The sequence below is a fragment of the Podarcis pityusensis genome (assembly GCF_964106645.2).
Source record: "Podarcis pityusensis genome assembly, chromosome: 1".
Lineage (NCBI taxonomy): Eukaryota > Metazoa > Chordata > Lepidosauria > Squamata > Lacertidae > Podarcis > Podarcis pityusensis.
Genome location: NC_138028.1, coordinates 49,712,537 through 49,725,612, shown reverse-complemented (window position 1 = coordinate 49,725,612; position 13,076 = coordinate 49,712,537). Strand labels below are relative to the sequence as shown.

At 41.7% G+C, this 13,076-nt stretch overlaps 1 long non-coding RNA gene across 1 annotated transcript; it reads right to left on the bottom strand.

The window, feature by feature from the left end:
• Nucleotides 1-1,432: 1,432 nt before the first annotated feature.
• LOC308479716 lies at nucleotides 1,433-2,578 on the bottom strand. The gene is made up of 3 exons (XR_013987800.1): nucleotides 2,501-2,578; nucleotides 1,892-1,981; nucleotides 1,433-1,467 (listed from the first exon to the last, which is right to left on the bottom strand). It is a non-coding gene; the product is annotated as an uncharacterized lncRNA (long non-coding RNA).
• Nucleotides 2,579-13,076: the final 10,498 nt, after the last annotated feature.

Sequence of the window (13,076 nt, the reverse complement as noted above, 5' to 3'; positions counted from 1 at the left end):
ACTACCGAGAAGGCCCTCTGCTTGGTTCCCTGTAGCTTCGCTTCTTGCAATGAGGGAACTGCCAGAAGGCCCTCGGCACTGGACCTCAGTGTCCGGGCAGAACGATGGGGGTGGAGACGCTCCTTCAGGTATACAGGGCCGAGGCCGTTTAGGGCTTTAAAGGTCAGCACCAACACTTTGTATTGTGCTCGGAAATGTACTGGGAGCCAATGTAGGTCAATGAGGATTGGGACAGTGGCATGCAAGAAAGGGGTGGGATTAACTCTTTTTTTGTTCCCAGTACAGTCCTTATGAAAATCTTGCATCCTGAGATGGCTTTTGGCCCCAAGAAGAAAGAGTTCATTGCTAGCTTCCCTTCTAGGGCTAATAGCTGCTTGGTGGGGGGTTGGCAGGAGGGATAACTTCCTCTAGACCATGACAGGGGATGAAAGGGCTTCCCCATATGTGTCATGGTCCCCATTCTGATTGTGTCTTCCTGGGACCTGCTATTTAGAGTGTGGGAGGGAAATAGCAGTTGAAGTGACATATTTCGTCTCACGCATGGTGTGATCACCAGCCATTTTTATTCAGACAGGACTGGGTGACATGTTTAATTTGTTCAACGGGATGTTATTTATTTCAGTTTTATTGGGGGATCTGTACAAATATTTTACAATTTTGTTTAAAACATTAATGTACTGCCCTTCATTGTAAAAATCCCACAGCATCCTTTTTCAATAACATTTAACATAACCTGGTGCTTTTTAACTGCTTCTTTGTCTCTTCCCCTTTTCATTTTCTTCATGCCATTCCAACATATGCCTCCTACAGGAAAAACAAGATGGGAATGGCCTGTATTGATTGTTTGAACATTTCTGTGAGGTAGGTTGGGTTGGGAGTCAGTTTTTAAAGTTCCTTAAATTGTAAATAAAAATATGCCATGCAAGTTAGACCTACTTTTTAAAAAGCTGTGTCCAGAGAGAAGCTTTGAGGTGTTTGTCAGGGAAAAGCCCCCCTTCCCAGCGTGCTCTTTTAACTTCAGTCCCGTTAACCATGCTCAGTGGGAAATGCAAAAGGCTATCTGTTCGAAGTTCATGGCTGAGCAAAAATTCAAACCTTGATTTCCACAGCCCTCCTTCTATTCAAGTATACCAGAAGTGGTCTTCCAGATATGACCTTTTAATTTCATCTGTAATGTCTATTGATTCCTATAATTTCCTACATTTTCCCTGTAGCTAGGCAAAACATTCAATAAATTATCAGAACAAACAGAGTTGAAAATGAGATCATTTAGCTGGGCAATTTCCTTTCAATTCTGCAATGTGAGGTAGGAAAACAATGCGGCAGCCTGCTTTTATCTCATTAGAATGTTTCCACTTACATTTAATGGCCACAATTAATTAACCTTCAAGCAAGAGCCTTTTATCTTAGATACATACCAGGATTCTGTAAGAAGAAGAAGTTTGTGTTTTAGTGTTCTCTTGTTGACTGTTGGTTGAAAAAGACAAGAAAAAAAATACAAATGGCAAAAATTAAAATAATGCAAAAAAACAAGTTTCAGATGGAAATTGCACTCCATTACCATTTTGCAAAAGCCTGTATTTCAGATTTGAAATGATTTCAAAATAGCAAGGCAAGCAGTGAACTGAAAACTCATTTGTGCACAAAGCACTGCAAAGTGTAGGGTGTAGTTTAGCTTCTTAAAAATATTCTGAACAAAGTGGGTAAACAACCAGAGACCCGTTACAAATAGTTTTTCCACTCTTTGTTTCTACACGGCTTTTATCTCTCTCTCTCTTTTTAAAAAAGCTCTGCCATCTCCAGTTGCTTACACGATCATAGATTTAATCAACGGTTAAAAGGGTTTGTTGTAAGCAGACACAATCCTGACAATTACGGGATCTCAGCTTACTTGTGTCATGTTGATAGAAACAAGCACATCATCAATGGTGTCTTCATTATACCAAGAAGGACAGAATTCACTATTATATGACAGAATCACCTGAGAAAATAAGAAGATTTTGTCATTACTCCCATGCCCTGCTCCAGAATTCTTTTAACTGCCATATATTGTTGACTCAGCATGAAAATAATGAGCAACTTTAGTCTGGTCAGACAAAAAGCAAAAGAAAAAAGCAAACATTTTCAACAAAATAACCATTTTAATTCCTTCATTATAAAAGCATTTTATTTGAAAGCTAGCCCACAGAAACATGCCAGGCACACTTGCATTCACAAAAATGGTATATATCAAAACCAGCTAAAGATCGGAACTGTGGGCTCACATTTACTGTTATGCTTGAAGAATTAATTTGTTCATTTATTTTATTTATTAAATTCGGATATTGACTTGTCCACACCCTCAAGCCTTACTAACTGAAACTCATCCATCACAACAGGACTAGACAGTGCTCTGGACACCCCTTGTGATTCATCTACTATCATAGCGAAGTTACGATCCCATTGGAGGCAAGTGATTATTTCCTCAAAATGCTTTCCAAAGAAGTGTACAGTGAGCTACCATCAGTTCTACCACCTCCTTTGGGCCGGACTGTAAGAGGCCCCACACTGCCCAGAAGAGCTCCGACTGGATGGCAAAGTGAGGATGCAATGGAGGCAACAAGTACCGTATTGGCTTGAATATAAACCACACTTTTTTTCAAAATTCTGACCGCGAGAAGTTAAAGTGCGGCTTAAATTCGTGACCTTACAAAAATTGGCTTTTATGATATTGCTGCTGAAACAGACACACGGTAAAACGGAACAAAAAAAATGTTTTATTGTCAGTTTGCGAGCTTGAGACAGTTGTGCAATTAAGTCTAATGTCATTCATTGCTTTCCCCATATTTTACAGCGCAGTAGTGATTTTTTGGGATGCAGGTGGCGCTGTGGTCTAAACCACAGAGCCTAGTGCTTGCCGATCAGAAGGTCGGCGGTTTGAATCCCTGCGACGGGGTGAGCTCCCGTTGCTCGGTCCCTGCTCCTGCCAACCTAGCAGTTCGAAAGCACGTCAAAGTGCAAGTAGATCAATAGGTACCGCTCTGACGGGAAGGTAAACGGCGTTTCCGTGCGCTGCTCTGGTTCGCCAGAAGCGGCTTAGTCCTGCTGGCCACATGACCTGGAAGCTGTACGCCGGCTCCCTTGGCCAATAAAGCGAGATGAGCGCCGCAACCCCAGAGTCGGTCATGACTGGACCTAATGGTCAGGGGTCCCTTTACCTTTACCTTTAGTGATTTTTTATTTGCATTTACGGTGCTACAAACAAGTGTTTAACCCACTTGCAGGTCCTCTCTAGTACCCGCAGGATTTTCTTCTACGTTTGCCATTTACGAGTGTGATTGCCTGTGGAATTTTAAGGGAGCGGCTTACGTTCGGGTATTGCCTGCTGAGGGCCGCCTGCTGGGAGCCTGAAGGGCCCTGCCCTTCCCTCTTTCCACCTGGCTTGGGGCAGGGCCTGACAGGCTTCACAAGGACTGTGGCTGCTGCTCAGCAGAGAGGTCTCCTCTTTTAAATTGTTTTTAATTTTTATCTGTGTTGTTTTAAATGAGACCATCTTGGCTGTGAGCCCTGGAAGACCTGCACCCTGCCTTGCTGGCCTTTCCCATCTGTCCTGGGAGAGTGGAGTGCTGACAGACTCCAGCTACAAAAACTGAGGCTGTTGAACAGATTCTTGGACTGGAGTATTTTTTATGGGGGGTTGAGAGAGCTTGTTGCTGTTATTGATATTATTGTTGTATCTCTAGTTTTAGATCTTACGATTTACGTGGAAATTGTTTCCATTTGGTTGTGTACTCTTTGATGTGTTTTATTTATTGCTTATGACTTCTGTTATGTTTGTAATTATGTCGATCTTATCATATTGTAAGCCGCCTTGAGCATACAGTGGTACCTTGGGTTAAGTACTTAATTTGTTCCGGAGGTCCGTTCTTAACCTGAAACTGTTCTTAACCTGAAGCACCACTTAGCTAATGGGGCCTCCTGCTGCTGCCGCGCCGCCAGAGCCCGATTTCTGTTCTTATCCTGAAGCAAAGTTCTTAACCAGAAGCACAATTTCTGGGTTAGCGGAGTCTGTAACCTGAAGCGTATGTAACCCGAGGTACCACTGTAGTTTCAACTATGGAAAGGCGGCATACAAATAAAATGATGTTGGTGATTATTGTCTTTTCTCTCCCCCCCCCCCCCCCGAATTCTAAAGGTGTGGCTTATTTGCGGGTGCTGCTTATACTCGGACCAATATGGTATTACTCAGAGCAGACCTGGCATTCAACAACAACAGCTGCAAACCTGAAGGCTGACTGATATGACAACCACAGTTCCCCAGGTTGGAGGAGGGTCTGGCACATAGCACAGTCACTCATTGCCTGCTCTGTGTGCCCCTTACCCAGCCTGTCCCACTGCCCCCTACCCTGAACCATTCTGACTGGGCCCTCCTGCTCTCCCCAGCCCCTCTCTTCCCAGGCATATCCCACAAAAACCCTGAATGTAAAAACCGTTTAAAATAATTTAAAGAGTTTTAGACAATGGGGTCAATCATAACGAAACCGAAACCAGCTAAACAATACTGCAATTCAAATGTGTGTTCAGCTGCAGCAACTTTCATAGCTGCAGTTAGTCAGGGCCCCGCCCTACTAGGCCAGGTGGAAGAGGCCTGTCAGGCAGGGAGCAGGACCTCCTCTCCTGCCACAAGACTCACATCTGAGATAGTATCCGGCCTCCTCAGCAGCCTCAGCATCTTCTGTTTTCTAGCTGTAAACTTGCTCAGCATTTTATTAATATTTTCTATTCTCAATTTAAACATTAAAACCTTTGAAAGCGTGCAATTTAAGTTTAAAAGACCGTATTTTTCGCTCTATAAGACGCACCAGACCATAAGATGTACCTAGTTTTTGGAGGAGGAAAACAAAAAAAATAATCTGAATCCCAGAAGCCAGAACAGCAAGAGGGATCGCTGCGCAGCGAAAGCAGCGATCCCTCTTGCTGTTCTGGCTTCTGGGATAGCTGTGCAGCCTGCATTCACTGCATAAGACACACACACATTTCCCCCTACTTTTTAGGAGGGAAACAGTGAGTCTTATAGAGCAAAAAATACAGTACATCGTTAACTTGCATGCGCTCTCCTTGCCCTTTCAATGGTCTTCAAACAGGTTTGGTGTCATGCTGCAAATTGAACCTAGGCACTTTTCATGGAGAACATTTACTGAATGCAGTCTGCATTTCCAGGTATCATTGATAGGAAGCTGTATCAGACACGGGGATGCTCTTTTTCTTCTCAGACAGTTTTAAGAAAATCAATACAACTTTTTCCATTTAAATCACAATGAGCCTAGAGTATAATTTAACAAGTCCAGCCAGAAAACCAGACAAACGTGGAAAGTGGCTCCCCTCCTGTTGTCAGTTACATTGACTTTAGTTAGTACTACATGCTAACAAGGGCAATGTGGGAAAAGTGCCACTATAGTGCTGCAACGATTCCAGATTCACCCAACAAGTCTATGCATTAAGTTGGTTTGCTTGATTGTACTACACCCTTATTGCCTGGAAATGTCACTCCCAGAACCAAGAAACTGATTAGCTTCATATTCATCAGTTCTAATCAAGGCTTATGACTCAGCCAGGGTAATAATACATACAGAAACCTTGTTCTCAAACTGAAGAAAATAAGAGATATAAATAGAAAGGTGATAGTTTGTAGTTGCTTAACATGTGGAGATTATTAAAACTCTTCTCTTGGCGGAAATACAACTCTCTCTCTCTCTCTCTCTCTCTCTCTCTCTCTCTCTCATAAACACACACAATGGGGAACTTCAGCTGATGATGCTTTCAGTATTAATTTGCAAAATATGCACATGCCTGTTGGGTTAGGTCAGATAGCACTGAAAAGACAGACGCTGACAGTGTTGGGATGAGACATTCATTCCCAGAAACAACACTGGAAGTTACCAGAAGCGGGAATGCAACATTTAGTCAATATATGTGGACTTCTGACAACATTTATGATCATGAAACAAGATGTACATGCATTTATTTATTTCATAAAATTTCTATACTACTTTAAGGCTGCTTGGTAATGTAGCCATGTAGAATGGCTTTTCCAAAGCCTGGTCTAAGGTTTGAATAAGATACTGTAATATTCAGTGATTGCTATTCACTGAATAGTGACAGGGATTAATGCAATGTAACCCTTCTAAAATGCAAGGGCTATGATGTCAGACTTTGGGTGTCAATTCCAGAAACTATTGCCTTGCTCAGAAGTGGATCTGATATCTAATTCGAACTACAGATGGAACACTTCTCGCCATCCTCTTCCTTCTGTTGCAAGAGGCAGTAGGTAAGGTCTCTATCTAGCCAGATGGCTGGAAACAGGGCTGGATTTAAATTTATGTAATGAGTTTATTTATTACTTCTCTTTTTAAAAAAATACTATAAAGATTGCATGCAACATTTGATGGATGTTGTACAGTTACAACTGATGTTGTAAAGTTTCCTATGGATTTTTTTTTTTTTAAAGCATATTAATGCAGGTCAATATCACTTATAAAGAGAAAATGAACTTTTTGTGCACGTGTACAAATGCGTATCAGAGAGTAGCAAAGTTTCTAAAAGTATATAAAAGTACAGAAAAAAATAAAAGTATTACAATTCAAAAAAACTATTATTATGATTCTTCTTCAAACAAATGCTTAATAAATATATTGTTCATACAAACAAGTTGGTTCAATTTGAACATTTCTGGTGTAATCATTTTCCAAATATCATATCAGAATCTGAAAGGAACATGAAATTAATCCCTGTCCCAGAAATTCCTGTCTGTTTAATATAGTTCACAACAGAGACCCTGTCAGATCCATGGCTGAATTGTGCCTAGGGTGTTGTACTGGGGTTGGGGGAACCCTGCCATGTACTCCCGTATCCAGTCAACAGCTGAAACAAAAAGTTCATTTTCTCTTTACAGGTGATACTGACCTACATTAATATGTGGGTGTTTTTTTTAATCCATAGGAAAATTTACAACATCAGTGCCCATCCATCGAATGGTGCATGTAAGTACTGATGTTAGATCTGTGCATGCAAATTTATTGTCTTACAGGACAGGAATAAATCATGCATGCAAATCGTGCATTAGAGTCATGAAACAGGCTGTGGGATAACCAGTCTCATATAACCAACATGCTTAAGTCTCATCAGCCACTCTTCAGTTCCTATACCAATAATATAGGGACTTTTGCCACTTTGTAATTAAGCTAAGTTCTACTGCTTGTGCAACTTTCTGACTGAAGCATGGAAAAGAACATGAACCAGACCTTTGAGAAGTTTGTAAGTAAACAGTTTTAAACTTACCTAATGTGTGGTCTTTTCCTATGTTGTGGGGAGAGATAAGTTTTGAAACTCATTGGGAAGAGCATACTTTAAAGGTCTAGCAGCTTTACTTTGCTGCATATCTCTGCTGTGGTTCTCTCACCAAAGAGTACTTGCCTCAACCTTCGATCTTGGAATCCAGGAATTCTCCTTTCTATATTTATTTTTGCACCAACACAGGCTTCAAGTACAGTTAAAAATATGGATTTTTTACAAAGTGAAGAATTGCCAGAGATGTTCCTTTCCTGGAGTGCCATTTGGTTTAGGGCTGGTTCTGGGTAGCTGCCGTCATATCACGAGCTAGAGGGGGCCCTAGCTGACAAAGCACCTCAGCACTGGCTAACAAAGCATCAAGGCATCATAGCAGATGTGTGAGTTCAGCACAGGGTGAGTAGGCCAGGGCATCCCATTCTGCCCCTCTTTTCCTTGACCTAACCTCCTAGGATTGGACAAATTCATGGAGGATAAGGCTATCAGTTGCTACTAGTCTGATGGTTATTCTCTGCCTCCATGTGCAGTGGTAATAATGTTTCTGAATTCCAGTTGCTGGAAACCACAGAAAGCAAGAGTGTTGTTGCACTCAGGTCCTGCTTACAGGCTTCCCATAGGCCACTATGAGAACAGGATGCTGGACTAAATGGGTCATTGGCCTGATCCAGTGGACTCTTAAGTTCTTACATTATCAAGATCTGGACCTTGTGTATAGTGGTACCTCGGGTTAAGTACTTAATTCGTTCTGGAGGTCCGTTCTTAACCTGAAACTGTTCTTAACCTGAAGCACCACTTTAGCTAATGGGACCTCCTGCTGCTGCCGCGCCGCTGGAGCATGATTTCTGTTCTCATCCTGAAGCAAAGTTCTTAACCTGAGGTAATATTTCTGGGTCAGCGGAGTCTGTAACCTGAAGCGTATGTAACCCGAGGTACCACTGTATTGTATTGAAGGCAACTGAACCTCAAAAGTTTGTAGTTCCCATGATTCCACCAGCCTCCTACTGTGAACTGACTCCTCTTTACTACCTGCTGTTTTGTGCTACTTATGAGGAGAACAGAATTAACAGGCAGGGCCAAACTGGCAGGTTAGAGGACACTGAGAACCTGGACACACATGTACACTCATGGTGAATTCCAGAAAGATGGGCATCATAGGGCAACAACAATTCAATTAATACTTTTTGACTAAAAGCAACACCTGCTTCCTGCTTCTGTTTTGTGTAGGATGGCATTTCAACACTTCTTCTGCTGGCTTTCTTCCCCAGAGTGATTATCACACAGTCTCTACTTGCTTTGAAATCATGAGTCCAATTTCCAGGGAAGGCCTGATACACACATCCTTTGGATATGACGCAGAATCTTACAGATATATAAGTTCATGCTAATTGCAGAGAGGCAAGAGCCCCATAAGGCACAGGGCTGCATATGTAGCATAGTGTAGACTAGAGTTCTCATTGGCTGTTATCACTTGAAGAGGAAACCCAGGTGGAGAGGCCCTGTCCCCACAACTGCACAACTCCTCAGACCCCTATGCAGTGAAATTTTGCAGTGGGGAGGTTTCTCACACAGGTGGGAACCTTGATCCCCCAGCGCTTCTACTTATGTGAGGAGTCTTATGGATCACCACTACAAAAAGTAAACATTGGGGTTGGAGGGAGTGGGGCTAAAGGTTTATCTCTGTTCTATCCATGTTCCCTGTTCATGTGATGGCACCAGAAGAAGGCTTAGGGTGGCCCTGTATCATACATCATGTATAATATTATACATCAGACCTTCAGGTGTGACTTACTTGCCAAAAAGATTGAATGTACTGTACTGATTTGACCCCAAACACAGTAAAATTGACTTAAGAAAACAAAGAACGGGGAGGAACACTCAGGACAACTGTTCCTCCAGTTAAAGAGATGTCTACAAAGACTAGCTCTGTCCTGAATGCGCAGGCTTTCACAAAAGGTATAAACAAGACTCAGATATCATAGATAAAATTGATTCCCCTTGGCATCCATCCTAGGTTTGAGGTCTTGACTATTTCCTTCTTCTGTAGGCACAACATTTAATGTGGGTTTTGCAGGACGATCTGAAATAGGAGAGAGTGTTGTTAAACAGAAACAGGTTCTTTCTTGCACGGTAACAAGAGTTAAAGCATGCAGGAGCTGCTGCTTTGTAAGTTTGTCTAAACTGAAGACTTAAACCCCCCTAAGCATTTAATTTAACATGTAACTGCTGCTTTGGGAAAACTGGCTAGGCCTGATTTTCACATGCTTAAAACCATAAGGTATAAAGATTTGTGATGCTTAGTCCCTCGGATATACGTGTGCTCATATGTATCCTGTGAAAAAACTCCAGCAAAAAGCTTAGGACTGATTATTGAGACCCCTGCCCCCGTAGCAGGATTGGAACCAAGAACCCATTCCCCTTACCTCTTTCCTGGACAAGAGGGTGCATTGTTTGGGCTTCTCCACACTTCTGTTTGGCCTGCTGTTTCCCCCTGGGGAAAACTCGCTCTTTACTTCTGAATCAGAGCAAATGCCAATCAGGTTTTCCACGGACTGATATTTGCTCTGATCAGGCAATAGAGAATGGGTTTTCCTGGGGGGAAACAGCAGGGCAAATGGAAAACTGCTCTGACCCCCATCTAGAAAGCATGGGACAAGCGGAAACCTCTTGCACCTTTGCTTTCAAGGCACAGGACAAGCAGAAGTATGGCCGAGCACTTAGCTCCCATGCTGCTTGACTCCTATAAGGGATTTATACTGAACACCTGCTTTGGTCTACCCTTCTTGGGACTGATCCCAAGACTCACTCTGCTGCCACTTAAGAGCTTATAATGGGATGCGCCAGGCAGCATGCCAAATGTCACAAAACATGTAATGGCACACGGCAGAAATAGACAGTATATGTATGCCAGAAACACAGGCAAATATGTTGTCACAAATGTAGGAGGCAAGATTCTAAGCTTTAAATCTAGCATATGTTGCTGCTTAAATAACTTACTTGCTTCCCCCTCCCAAATTCCCACTTTCTCTCACAATATATACAGCAGCTACATTGTGTGATTGTTTGCTTAAAAGATGGACTCGGCCTTTCATATATGACATTTTAATTTGATTTTCATTTTTAAATGGTGCATTATATACCATAGAGCATAGTAAAAAGAAAAACAGTATTATCCATATGTGGTCTCAAATAGATATTCTTACACATTCAAATTTTCTCCTTTCAATTTTTTTTAAACAATGATATCAAAATAACAGTGAAACCATATTTTAACCAATGTTATAAATGACAAAGCCAAAGCATATAAAACAGCTGCAGAGGCAGTAAAACACCATGCATTTCAGACTAAGCCGTAAAGGAAAAACTAGGGAAGTTTTTAATGTTTGATGTTGTTGCTCTTTTATTATTGTTATTGGTGTTCTGTTGGGAGCCAACCAGAGTGGCTGTGGAAACCAAAGCCAGATGGGTGGGGTATAAATAATAATAATAAGTTGTTGTTGTTGTTGTTGTTGTTGATTCAAGGACACATTCCAACCAGGCAAAAGGACCTAAGAAGGGCATAGAGCAGGAGAGGTCAGAGGTGTCCCCCTCCAGTTTTATATTGCCTCACCTGTAGTTGCAGCTAAAAAAACCTGTTTAAGAAACTTGTTTATAATGCTTTACCTGTAGTTTCAGTGTTACCATGCGCTCTGGTTTCCATCACAGTGTTCTGTTGTGCCAGAAGCGGTTTAGTCATGTTGGCCACATGACCTGGAGACCTGTCTGTGGACAGACGGCGGTTCCCTTGGCCTGAAAGCGAGATGAGCGTCGCAACCCCACAGTCGCCTTTGACTGGACTTAAATGTCCAAGGGTCCTTTACCTTTTACCTTTACCTTAGTTTCAGCTAAAAACCGGTTTAAGAAAAGCTGCCATGTGCTGTGTCATTCAATGGAACTGAACATATACACAACCCTTAGCATTACTTGTCTGAAAAGTTTTTCTCAACGAGAAACAGATTTAGGCTGACGGCAAAATATTTGTGATATGGATGAACAACCCCTTGTATTTAATAAATGGAAGTCTGAGTATGTCCATTTTTGTTGCTTCCTTCCACTCTCCCCCCCCCCCCCAAGGCAATGCTTAGGAAACTGTAATAAATTTGCTGCATCTCCCAGAAAGGGAACTCCAGCGCTTTCTGTTTTCTTATCAATGAGTGCAGATCTGGATCTATCTACCTATCAATACCGTATATATATATATATATATATATATATATATATATATATGAAAATGTGCCAGATAAGTAGATTTTACAGGCAATGATACCATGAACCAAATAAATATGTGGGTACAAGGCTAACAGGCTTTTACATAATTAAGCTACAAATGCTACAATATTTGTTTTATAGTTTCTGAGTTACATTTATATGTATGGTAGAATACACTGATTTCAGTAAAGACAAAATATTTGTGTAACACCAGCTGTTAAGAATAGAGAACACATGAGTGCACTGTGTGAAATTATATGCAACGTGTAACCACCCTGTGTCTGTGTCATTCTTTTGATGATCAGGCTGCCACCTAGTTTGTGGTACAATTCAAATTAAATGAGGTGAAAGAATCATAGAACCATAGTACTGTAGAATCATAGAGTTGGAGGGGACCACAAGGATCATCTAGTCCAGTGTTTCCAAAACTTGGGTCTCCAGCTGTTTTTGGACTACGATTCCCATCCCTGACCACTGGTCTTGCTAGCTAAGGATGATAGGGGTTGTAGTCCAAAAACAGCTGGAGACCCAAGTTTCGGAAACACTGATTTAATCTTTTTGCCCCATGTAGGGTTTGAACTCATGACCCTGAAATTAAGAGTCTCATCTGTGGAGACTAGTTTACAACGGTCCAGTTTGCATTACCAAAATCTGCAATAGTGGAAATGAACCCCAATGGCGGCAGCTGAAATGTTCTTGCATTGCACTAATGGATAGGAAAAGGTTTTAGCTTACAAACTAATTCAAATATGCAGCCCCATAAAATACCATCATAAGCTACCACAAAAAAATAGATAATCATAAATCAGTTTTATAATGGATCTTTTACGTAGTGGAGTTGGGAGTTTTCATCTATATATATTCCACTCAGAATATGAGGCATGAAAATATGTACTTTCATATAATAACTTCCAAAGAACTTTATTTCTCATTATAAAACCATCACAGGCTCCCTGGCATGGGCTTAGTAGCTTGATCTTGCAACAGGAACTTAAGTAATAACTAAGGAAACTTCCCCTCAGGCCACTACATTTCACCACAGAGCCTTTACTATAATTTTAGGCAGAACACTTAGTGGTGCCTGTAGCTGAGATTATATGCCTTCATTTCCAGCTCTGACAGATTTGCCAAACTGTTTGGTTTCAGTTCTGCAGATGGAGCATTGGACATAAGCAGCATTTTTGCACTGTGGCTCTCCAGATATTATTGGACTGCAACTCACATCATTCCTCACCTCTGGCCTTGTTGGCTGGGGCTGATGGGAGTTGGAGTCTAAGAACATCTGGTAGGTCACAAGTTTCCCATCCCCATGCTCTTCCTGGACAGGCCTGTCCTCTTCTTCCCCTCCCCTCCCCTCGCTCCTCTTCTTGGACTTTTCCTTCACAGCACAAGGCTGAAGTTGGTTACTAGTTCCCAGTTCCTGATTAGCTGAAAAGTTAGCAACATGAAAAAGGAAGGAAAATGCACACATCCCTCATCTCCAAAGTGATGTTTATCTGTCACTG